The sequence below is a fragment of the Schistocerca cancellata genome, chromosome 11 (genome assembly GCF_023864275.1).
Source record: "Schistocerca cancellata isolate TAMUIC-IGC-003103 chromosome 11, iqSchCanc2.1, whole genome shotgun sequence".
Lineage (NCBI taxonomy): Eukaryota > Metazoa > Arthropoda > Insecta > Orthoptera > Acrididae > Schistocerca > Schistocerca cancellata.
The window spans coordinates 7,216,275-7,228,451 of NC_064636.1; positions in this window are offsets into that span (position 1 = coordinate 7,216,275).

Consider the following 12,177-nt stretch of genomic DNA (forward strand, 5'->3'; position numbering starts at 1 on the left):
CGATAGCAAATGACGGAAACGGGAGATTTTCTTGGGTTTTTACTACATATTAACACTTTACACAATTTCTCGTGTTACCTGGCTGCCAGTCCTCGGTTCATGCAAAATCTTAAGGTCCTCGGTCTGGTCCAAGGCACCAAACCGCCCAATAATTCATTAATCGATAACTAAAACTTGAAATGTAGCTCTTCTTACTGGCCGATTGCATAAACTTAGATGCTTCTTCAGTGTTCTACTATGCCGCTTGTAGTGACTCTGCATACCGCATCACGCGACAAGGACCTGCAGACGATAAATGTAACCGTTTCAGAGAGAAAAGCGACCACTGTGACGATCTGGCGTTATGTCGATTCGATAGTAAATGACGGAAACGGGAGATTTTCTTAGGTTTTTACTACATATTAACACTTTACACAATTTCTCGTGTTACCTGGCTGCCAGTCCTCGGTTCATGCAAAATCTTAAGGTCCTCGGTCTGGTCCAAGGCACCAAACCGCCCAATAATTCATTAATCGATAACTAAAACTTGAAATGTAGCTCTCCTTACTGGCCGATTGCATCAACGTAGATTCTTATTCTGTGTTCTAGTGTGCTGCTTGTACTGGGTCTGCATACCGCATCACGCGACAAGGGCTTGCAGACGATAAATGTAACCGTTTCAGAGAGAAAAGCGACCACTATGACGATTTGGCGTTATGTCGATTGGATAGTAAATGACGGAAACGGGAGATTTTCTTAGGTTTTTACTACATATTAACACTTTACACTATTTCTCGTGTTACCTGGCTACCAGTCCTCGGTTCATGCAAAATCTTAAGGTCCTCGGTCTGGTCCATGGCACCAAACCGCCCAATAATTCATTAATCGATAACTAAAACTTGAAATGTAGCTCTTCTTCCTGGCCGATTGCATAAACTTAGATGCTTCTTCAGTGTTCTACTATGCCGCTTGTAGTGACTCTGCATACCGCATCACGCGACAAGGGCTTGCAGACGATAAATGTAACCGTTTCTGAGAGAAAAGCAACCATTTTGACTATCTGGAGTTATGTCGATTCGATAGTAAATAACGGAAACAGGAGATTATCTTTTATTTTTACTACATATTAACACTTTCCACATTTTCTCGTGTTACCTGGCTGCCAGTCCTCGGTTCATGCAAAATCTTAAGGTCCTCGGTCTGGTCCAAGGCACCAAACCGCCCAATAATTCATTAATCGATAACTAAAACTTGAAATGTAGCTCTTCTTACTGGCCGTTTGCATCAACGTAGAATCTTATTCTGTGTTCTAGTGTGCTGCTTGTACTGTGTCTGCATACCGCATCACGCGACAAGGGCTTGCAGACGATAAATGTAACCGTTTCAGAGAGAAAAGCGACCACTGTGACGATCTGGCGTTATGTCGATTCGATAGTAAATGACGGAAACGGGAGATTTTCTTAGGTTTTTACTACATATTAACACTTTACACAATTTCTCGTGTTACCTGGCAGCCAGTCCTCGGTTCATGCAAAATCTTAAGGTCCTCGGTCTGGTCCAAGGCACCAAACCGCCCAATAATTCATTAATCGATAACTAAAACTTGAATTGTAGCTCATCTTCCTGGCCGATTGCATCAACGTAGATTCTTATTCTGTGTTCTAGTGTGCTGCTTGTACTGTGTCTGCATACCGCATCACGCGACAAGGGCTTGCAGACGATAAATGTAACCGTTTCAGAGAGAAAAGCGACCAATGTGACGATCTGGCGTTATGTCGATTCGATAGTAAATGACGGAAACGGGAGATTTTCTTAGGTTTTTACTACATATTAACACTTTACACAATTTCTCGTGTTACCTGGCTGCCAGTCCTCGGTTCATGCAAAATCTTAAGGTCCTCGGTCTGTCCAAGGCACCAAACTGCCCAATAATTCATTAATCGATGACTAAAACTTGAAATTCAGCTCTTCTTACTGGGCGATTGCATAAACTTAGATGCTTCTTCAGTATTCTACTATGCCGCTTGTAGTGACTCTGCATACCGCATCACGCGACAAGGACCTGCAGACGATAAATGTAACCGTTTCAGAGAGAAAAGCGACCACTGTGACGATCTGGCGTTATGTCGATTCGATAGTAAATGACGGAAACGGGAGATTTTCTTAGGTTTTTACTACATATTAACACTTTACACAATTTCTCGTGTTACCTGGCTGCCAGTCCTCGGTTCATGCAAAATCTTAAGGTCCTCGGTCTGGTCCAAGGCACCAAACCGCCCAATAATTCATTAATCGATAACTAAAACTTGAAATGTAGCTCTCCTTACTGGCCGATTGCATCAACGTAGATTCTTATTCTGTGTTCTAGTGTGCTGCTTGTACTGGGTCTGCATACCGCATCACGCGACAAGGGCTTGCAGACGATAAATGTAACCGTTTCAGAGAGAAAAGCGACCACTATGACGATTTGGCGTTATGTCGATTCGATAGTAAATGACGGAAACGGGAGATTTTCTTAGGTTTTTACTACATATTAACACTTTACACTATTTCTCGTGTTACCTGGCTGCCAGTCCTCGGTTCATGCAAAATCTTAAGGTCCTCGGTCTGGTCCAAGGCACCAAACCGCCCAATAATTCATTAATCGATAACTAAAACTTGAAATGTAGCTCTTCTTACTGGCCGATTGCATCAACGTAGATTCTTATTCTGTGTTCTAGTGTGCTGCTTGTACTGTGTCTGCATACCGCATCACGCGACAAGGGCTTGCAGACGATAAATGTAACCGTTTCAGAGAGAAAAGCGACCAATGTGACGATCTGGCGTTATGTCGATTCGATAGTAAATGACGGAAACGGGAGATTTTCTTAGGTTTTTACTACATATTAACACTTTACACAATTTCTCGTGTTACGTGGCTGCCAGTCCTCGGTTCATGCAAAATCTTAAGGTCCTCGGTCTGGTCCAAGGCACCAAACCGCCCAATAATTCATTAATCGATAACTAAAACTTGAAATGTAGCTCTTCTTCCTGGCCGATTGCATAAACTTAGATGCTTCTTCAGTGTTCTACTATGCCGCTTGTAGTGACTCTGCATACCGCATCACGCGACAAGGGCTTGCAGATGATAAATGTAACCGTTTCAGAGAGAAAAACGACCACTGTGACGATCTGGCGTTATGTCGATTCGATAGCAAATGACGGAAACGGGAGATTTTCTTGGGTTTTTACTACATATTAACACTTTACACAATTTCTCGTGTTACCTGGCTGCCAGTCCTCGGTTCATGCAAAATCTTAAGGTCCTCGGTCTGGTCCAAGGCACCAAACCGCCCAATAATTCATTAATCGATAACTAAAACTTGAAATGTAGCTTTTCTTACTGGCCGATTGCATAAACTTAGATGCTTCTTCAGTGTTCTACTATGCCGCTTGTAGTGACTCTGCATACCGCATCACGCGACAAGGGCTTGCAGACGATAACTGTAACCGTTTGAGAGAGAAAAGCGACCACTGTGACGATCTGGCGTTATGTCGATTCGATAGTAAATGACGGAAACGGGAGATTTTCGTAGGTTTTTACTACATATTAACACTTTACACTATTTCTCGTGTTACCTGGCTGCCAGTCCTCGGTTCATGCAAAATCTTAAGGTCCTCGGTCTGGTCCAAGGCACCAAACCGCCCAATAATTCATTAATCGATAACTAAAACTTGAAATGTAGCTCTTCTTCCTGGCCGATTGCATAAACTTAGATGCTTCTTCAGTGTTCTACTATGCCGCTTGTAGTGACTCTGCATACCGCATCACGCGACAAGGGCTTGCAGACGATAAATGTAACCGTTTCTGAGAGAAAAGCAACCATTTTGACTATCTGGAGTTATGTCGATTCGATAGTAAATAACGGAAACAGGAGATTATCTTTTATTTTTACTACATATTAACACTTTCCACATTTTCTCGTGTTACCTGGCTGCCAGTCCTCGGTTCATGCAAAATCTTAAGGTCCTCGGTCTGGTCCAAGGCACCAAACCGCCCAATAATTCATTAATCGATAACTAAAACTTGAAATGTAGCTCTTCTTACTGGCCGTTTGCATCAACGTAGAATCTTATTCTGTGTTCTAGTGTGCTGCTTGTACTGTGTCTGCATACCGAATCACGCGACAAGGGCTTGCAGACGATAAATGTAACCGTTTCAGAGAGAAAAGCGACCACTGTGACGATCTGGCGTTATGTCGATTCGATAGTAAATGACGGAAACGGGAGATTTTCTTAGGTTTTTACTACATATTAACACTTTACACAATTTCTCGTGTTACCTGGCAGCCAGTCCTCGGTTCATGCAAAATCTTAAGGTCCTCGGTCTGGTCCAAGGCACCAAACCGCCCAATAATTCATTAATCGATAACTAAAACTTGAATTGTAGCTCATCTTCCTGGCCGATTGCATCAACGTAGATTCTTATTCTGTGTTCTAGTGTGCTGCTTGTACTGTGTCTGCATACCGCATCACGCGACAAGGGCTTGCAGACGATAAATGTAACCGTTTCAGAGAGAAAAGCGACCAATGTGACGATCTGGCGTTATGTCGATTCGATAGTAAATGACGGAAACGGGAGATTTTCTTAGGTTTTTACTACATATTAACACTTTACACAATTTCTCGTGTTACCTGGCTGCCAGTCCTCGGTTCATGCAAAATCTTAAGGTCCTCGGTCTGTCCAAGGCACCAAACTGCCCAATAATTCATTAATCGATGACTAAAACTTGAACTTCAGCTCTTCTTACTGGGCGATTGCATAAACTTAGATGCTTCTTCAGTATTCTACTATGCCGCTTGTAGTGACTCTGCATACCGCATCACGCGACAAGGACCTGCAGACGATAAATGTAACCGTTTCAGAGAGAAAAGCGACCACTGTGACGATCTGGCGTTATGTCGATTCGATAGTAAATGACGGAAACGGGAGATTTTCTTAGGTTTTTACTACATATTAACACTTTACACAATTTCTCGTGTTACCTGGCTGCCAGTCCTCGGTTCATGCAAAATCTTAAGGTCCTCGGTCTGGTCCAAGGCACCAAACCGCCCAATAATTCATTAATCGATAACTAAAACTTGAAATGTAGCTCTCCTTACTGGCCGATTGCATCAACGTAGATTCTTATTCTGTGTTCTAGTGTGCTGCTTGTACTGGGTCTGCATACCGCATCACGCGACAAGGGCTTGCAGACGATAAATGTAACCGTTTCAGAGAGAAAAGCGACCACTATGACGATTTGGCGTTATGTCGATTCGATAGTAAATGACGGAAACGGGAGATTTTCTTAGGTTTTTACTACATATTAACACTTTACACTATTTCTCGTGTTACCTGGCTGCCAGTCCTCGGTTCATGCAAAATCTTAAGGTCCTCGGTCTGGTCCAAGGCACCAAACCGCCCAATAATTCATTAATCGATAACTAAAACTTGAAATGTAGCTCTTCTTACTGGCCGATTGCATCAACGTAGATTCTTATTCTGTGTTCTAGTGTGCTGCTTGTACCGTGTCTGCATACCGCATCACGCGACAAGGGCTTGCAGACGATAAATGTAACCGTTTCAGAGAGAAAAGCGACCAATGTGACGATCTGGCGTTATGTCGATTCGATAGTAAATGACGGAAACGGGAGATTTTCTTAGGTTTTTACTACATATTAACACTTTACACAATTTCTCGTGTTACCTGGCTGCCAGTCCTCGGTTCATGCAAAATCTTAAGGTCCTCGGTCTGGTCCAAGGCACCAAACCGCCCAATAATTCATTAATCGATAACTAAAACTTGAAATGTAGCTTTTCTTACTGGCCGATTGCATCAACGTAGATTCTTATTTTGTGTTCTAGTGTGCTGCTTGTACTGTGTCTGCATACCGCATCATGCGACAAGGGCTTGCAGACGATAAAAGTAACCGTTTCAGAGAGAAAAGCGACCAATGTGACGATCTGGCGTTATTTCGATTCGATAGTAAATGACGGAAACGGGAGATTTTCTTAGGTTTTTACTACATATTAACACTTTACACAATTTCTCGTGTTACCTGGCTGCCAGTCCTCGGTTCATGCAAAATCTTAAGGTCCTCGGTCTGGTCCAAGGCACCAAACCGCCCAATAATTCATTAATCGATAACTAAAACTTGAAATGTAGCTTTTCTTACTGGCTGATTGCATAAACTTAGATGCTTCTTCAGTGTTCTACTATGCCGCTTGTAGTGACTCTGCATACCGCATCACGCGACAAGGGCTTGCAGACGATAAATGTAACCGTTTCTGAGAGAAAAGCAACCATTTTGACTATCTGGAGTTATGTCGATTCGATAGTAAATAACGGAAACAGGAGATTATCTATTATTTTTACTACATATTAACACTTTCCACATTTTCTCGTGTTACCTGGCTGCCAGTCCTCGGTTCATGCAAAATCTTAAGGTCCTCGGTCTGGTCCAAGGCACCAAACCGCCCAATAATTCATTAATCGATAACTAAAACTTGAAATGTAGCTCTTCTTACTGGCCGTTTGCATCAACGTAGAATCTTATTCTGTGTTCTAGTGTGCTGCTTGTACTGTGTCTGCATACCGCATCACGCGACAAGGGCTTGCAGACGATAAATGTAACCGTTTCAGAGAGAAAAGCGACCACTGTGACGATCTGGCGTTATGTCGATTCGATAGTAAATGACGGAAACGGGAGATTTTCTTAGGTTTTTACTACATATTAACACTTTACACAATTTCTCGTGTTACCTGGCAGCCAGTCCTCGGTTCATGCAAGATCTTAAGGTCCTCGGTCTGGTCCAAGGCACCAAACCGCCCAATAATTCATTAATCGATAACTAAAACTTGAAATGTAGTTCTTCTTACTGGGCGATTGCATAAACTTAGATGCTTCTTCAGTGTTCTACTATGCCGCTTGTAGTGACTCTGCATACCGCATCACGCGACAAGGGCTTGCAGACGATAAATGTAACCGTTTCAGAGAGAAAAGCGACCACTGTGACGATCTGGCGTTATGTCGATTCGATAGTAAATGACGGAAACGGGAGATTTTCTTAGGTTTTTACTACATATTAACACTTTACACAATTTCTCGTGTTACCTGGCTGCCAGTCCTCGGTTCATGCAAAATCTTAAGGTCCTCGGTCTGGTCCAAGGCACCAAACCGCCCAATAATTCATTAATCGATAACTAAAACTTGAAATGTAGCTCTTCTTACTGGCCGATTGCATCAACGTAGATTCTTATTCTGTGTTCTAGTGTGCTGCTTGTACTGTGTCTGCATACCGCATCACGCGACAAGGGCTTGCAGACGATAAATGTAACCGTTTCAGAGAGAAAAGCAACCATTTTGACTATCTGGAGTTATTTCGATTCGATAGTAAATAACGGAAACAGGAGATTATCTTATATTTTTACTACATATTAACACTTTCCACATTTTCTCGTGTTACGTGGCTGCCAGTCCTCCGTTCATGCAAAATCTTAAGGTCCTCGGTCATGTCAAAGGCATTAAACCGGCCAATAATTCAATTTTCGATAACTAAAATTTGAAGTGTAGCTCATCTTTTTGGCCGATTGCGTCAACGTAGATTCTTATTCTGTGTTCTAGTGTGGTGCTTGTACTGTGTCTGCATACCGCATCACGCGACAAGGGCTTGCAGACGATAAATGTAACCGTTTCAGAGAGAAAAGCAACCATTTTGACTATCTGGAGTTATGTCGATTCGATAGTAAATAACGGAAACAGGAGATTATCTTTTATTTTTACTACATATTAACACTTTCCACTTTTTCTCGTGTTACCTGCTTGCCAGGCCTCGGTTCATGCAAAATCTTAAGGTCCTCGGTCTGGTCCAAGGCACCAAACCGCCCAATAATTCATTAATCGATAACTAAAACTTGAAATGTAGCTCTTCTTACTGGCCGATTGCATCAACGTAGATTCTTATTCTGTGTTCTAGTGTGCTGCTTGTACTGTGTCTGCATACCGCATCACGCGACAAGGGCTTGCAGACGATAAATGTAACCGTTTCAGAGAGAAAAGCGACCACTGTGACGATTTGGCGTTATGTCGATTCGATAGTAAATGACGGAAACGGGAGATTTTCTTAGGTTTTTACTACATATTAACACTTTACACAATTTCTCGTGTTACCTGGCTGCCAGTCCTCGGTTCATGCAAAATCTTAAGGTCCTCGGTCTGGTCCAAGGCACCAAACCGCCCAATAATTCATTAATCGATAACTAAAACTTGAAATGTAGCTCTTCTTACTGGCCGATTGCATCAACGTAGATTCTTATTATGTGTTCAAGTGTGCTGCTTGTACTGTGTCTGCATACCGCATCACGCGACAAGGGCTTGCAGACGATAAATGTAACCGTTTCAGAGAGAAAAGCAACCATTTTGACTATCTGGAGTTATGTCGATTCGATAGTAAATAACGGAAACAGGAGATTATCTTATAATTTTACTACATATTAAAACTTTCCACATTTTCTCGTGTTACGTGGCTGCCAGTCCTCGGTTCATGCAAAATCTTAAGGTCCTCGGTCTGGTCCAAGGCACCAAACCGCCCAATAATTCATTAATCGATAACTAAAACTTGAAATGTAGCTCTTCTTACTGGCCGATTGCATCAACGTAGATTCTTATTCTGTGTTCTAGTGTGCTGCTTGTACTGTGTCTGCATACCGCATCACGCGACAAGGGCTTGCAGACGATAAATGTATCCGTTTCAGAGAGAAAAGCGACCACTGTGACGATCTGGCGTTATGTCGATTCGATAGTAAATGACGGAAACGGGAGATTTTCTTAGGTTTTTACTACATATTAACACTTTACACAATTTCTCGTGTTACCTGGCTGCCAGTCCTCGGTTCATGCAAAATCTTAATGTCCTCGGTCTGGTCCAAGGCACCAAACCGCCCAATAATTCATTAAGCGATAACTAAAACTTGAAATGTAGCTCTTCTTTCTGGCCGATTGCATAAACTTAGATGCTTCTTCAGTGTTCTACTATGCCGCTTGTAGTGACTCTGCATACCGCATCACGCGACAAGGGCTTGCAGACGATAAATGTAACCGTTTCAGAGAGAAAAGCGACCACTGTGACGATCTGGCGTTATGTCGATTCGATAGTAAATGACGGAAACGGGAGATTTTCTTGGGTTTTTACTACATATTAACACTTTCCACATTTTCTCGTGTTACGTGGCTGCCAGTCCTCGGTTCATAAAAAATCTTAAGGTCCTCGGTCTGGTCCAAGGCACCAAACCGCCCAATAATTCATTAATCGATAACTAAAACTTGAAATGTAGCTCTTCTTACTGGGCGATTGCATAAACTTAGATGCTTCTTCAGTGTTCTACTATGCCGCTTGTAGTGACTCTGCATACCGCATCACGCGACAAGGGCTTGCAGACGATAAATGTAAACGTTTCAGAGAGAAAAGCGACCACTGTGACGATCTGGCGTTAAGTCGATTCGATAGTAAATGACGGAAACGGGAGATTTTCTTAGGTTTTTACTACATATTAACACTTTACACAATTTCTCGTGTTACCTGGCTGCCAGTCCTCGGTTCATGCAAAATCTTAAGGTCCTCGGTCTGGTCCAAGGCACCAAACCGCCCAATAATTCATTAATCGATAACTAAAACTTGAAATGTAGCTCTTCTTACTGGCCGATTGCATCAACGTAGATTCTTATTCTGTGTTCTAGTGTGCTGCTTGTACTGTGTCTGCATACCGCATCACGCGACAAGGGCTTGCAGACGATAAATGTAACCGTTTCAGAGAGAAAAGCGACCACTGTGACGATCTGGCGTTATGTCGATTCGATAGTAAATGACGGAAACGGGAGATTTTCTTAGGTTTTTACTACATATTAACACTTTACACAATTTCTCGTGTTACCTGGCTGCCAGTCCTCGGTTCATGCAAAATCTTAAGGTCCTCGGTCTGGTCCAAGGCACCAAACCGCCCAATAATTCATTAATCGATAACTAAAACTTGAAATGTAGCTCTTCTTACTGGGCGATTGCATAAACTTAGATGCTTCTTCAGTGTTCTACTATGCCGCTTGTAGTGACTCTGCATACCGCATCACGCGACAAGGGCTTGCAGACGATAAATGTAACCGTTTCAGAGAGAAAAGCGACCACTGTGACGATCTGGCGTTATGTCGATTCGATAGTAAATGACGGAAACGGGAGATTTTCTTGGGTTTTTACTACATATTAACACTTTACACAATTTCTCGTGTTACCTGGCTGCCAGTCCTCGGTTCATGCAAAATCTTAAGGTCCTCGGTCTGGTCCAAGGCACCAAACCGCCCAATAATTCATTAATCGATAACTAAAACTTGAAATGTAGCTCTTCTTACTGGCCGATTGCATCTACGTAGATTCTTATTCTGTGTTCTAGTGTGCTGCTTGTACTGTGTCTGCATACCGCATCACGCGACAAGGGCTTGCAGACGATAAATGTAACCGTTTCAGAGAGAAAAGCGACCACTGTGACGATCTAGCGTTATGCCGATTCGATAGTAAATGACGGAATCGGGAGATTTTCTTATGTTTTTACTACATATTAACACGTTACACAATTTCTCGTGTTACCTGGCTGCCAGTCCTCGGTTCATGCAAATTCTTAAGGTCCTCGGTCTGGTCCAAGGCACCAAACCGCCCAATAATTCATTAATCGATAACTAAAACTTGAACTTCAGCTCTTCTTACTGGGCGATTGCATAAACTTAGATGCTTCTTCAGTGTTCTACTATGCCGCTTGTAGTGACTCTGCATACCGCATCACGCGACAAGAGCTTGCAGACGATAAATGTAACCGTTTCAGAGAGAAAAGCGACCACTGTGACGATCTGGCGTTATGTCGATTCGATAGTAAATGACGGAAACGGGAGATTTTCTTAGGTTTTTACTACATATTAACACTTTACACAATTTCTCGTGTTACCTGGCTGCCAGTCCTCGGTTCATGCAAAATCTTAAGGTCCTCGGTCTGGTCCAAGGCACCAAACCGCCCAATAATTCATTAATCGATAACTAAAACTTGAAATGTAGCTCTTCTTACTGGGCGATTGCATAAACTTAGATGCTTCTTCAGTGTTCTACTATGCCGCTTGTAGTGACTCTGCATACCGCATCACGCGACAAGGGCTTGCAGACGATAAATGTAACCGTTTCAGAGAGAAAAGTGACCACTGTGACGATCTGGCGTTATGTCGATTCGATAGTAAATGACGGAACCGGGAGATTTTCTTAGGTTTTTACTACATATTAACACTTTACACAATTTCTCGTGTTACCTGGCTGCCAGTCCTCGGTTCATGCAAAATCATAAGGTCCTCGGTCTGGTCCAAGGCAGCAAACCGCCCAATAATTCATTAATCGATAACTAAAACTTGAAATGTAGCTCTTCTTACTGGCCGATTGCATCAACGTAGATTCTTATTCTGTGTTCTGCTATGCCGCTTGTAGTGACTCTGCATACCGCATCACGCGACAAGGGCTTGCAGACGATAAATGTAACCGTTTCAGAGAGAAAAGCGACCAATGTGACGATCTGGCGTTATGTCGTTTCGATAGTAAATGACGGAAACGGGAGATTTTCTTAGGTTTTTACTACATATTAACACTTTACACAATTTCTCGTGTTACCTGGCTGCCAGTCCTCGGTTCATGCAAAATCTTAAGGTCCTCGGTCTGGTCCAAGGCACCAAACCGCCCAATAATTCATTAATCGATAACTAAAACTTGAAATGTAGCTCTTCTTACTGGCCGATTGCATCAACGTAGATTCTTATTCTGTGTTCTACTATGCCGCTTGTACTGTGTCTGCATACCGCATCACGCGACAAGGGCTTGCAGACGATAAATGTAACCGTTTCAGAGAGAAAAGCGACCACTGTGACGATCTGGCGTTATGTCGATTCGATAGTAAATGACGGAAACGGGAGATTTTCTTAGGTTTTTACTACATATTAACACGTTACACAATTTCTCGTGTTACCTGGCTGCCAGTCCTCGGTTCATGCAAAATCTTAAGGTCCTCGGTCTGGTCCAAGGCACCAAACCGCCCAATAATTCATTAATCGATAACTAAAACTTGAAATGTAGCTCTTCTTACTGGCCGATTGCATAAA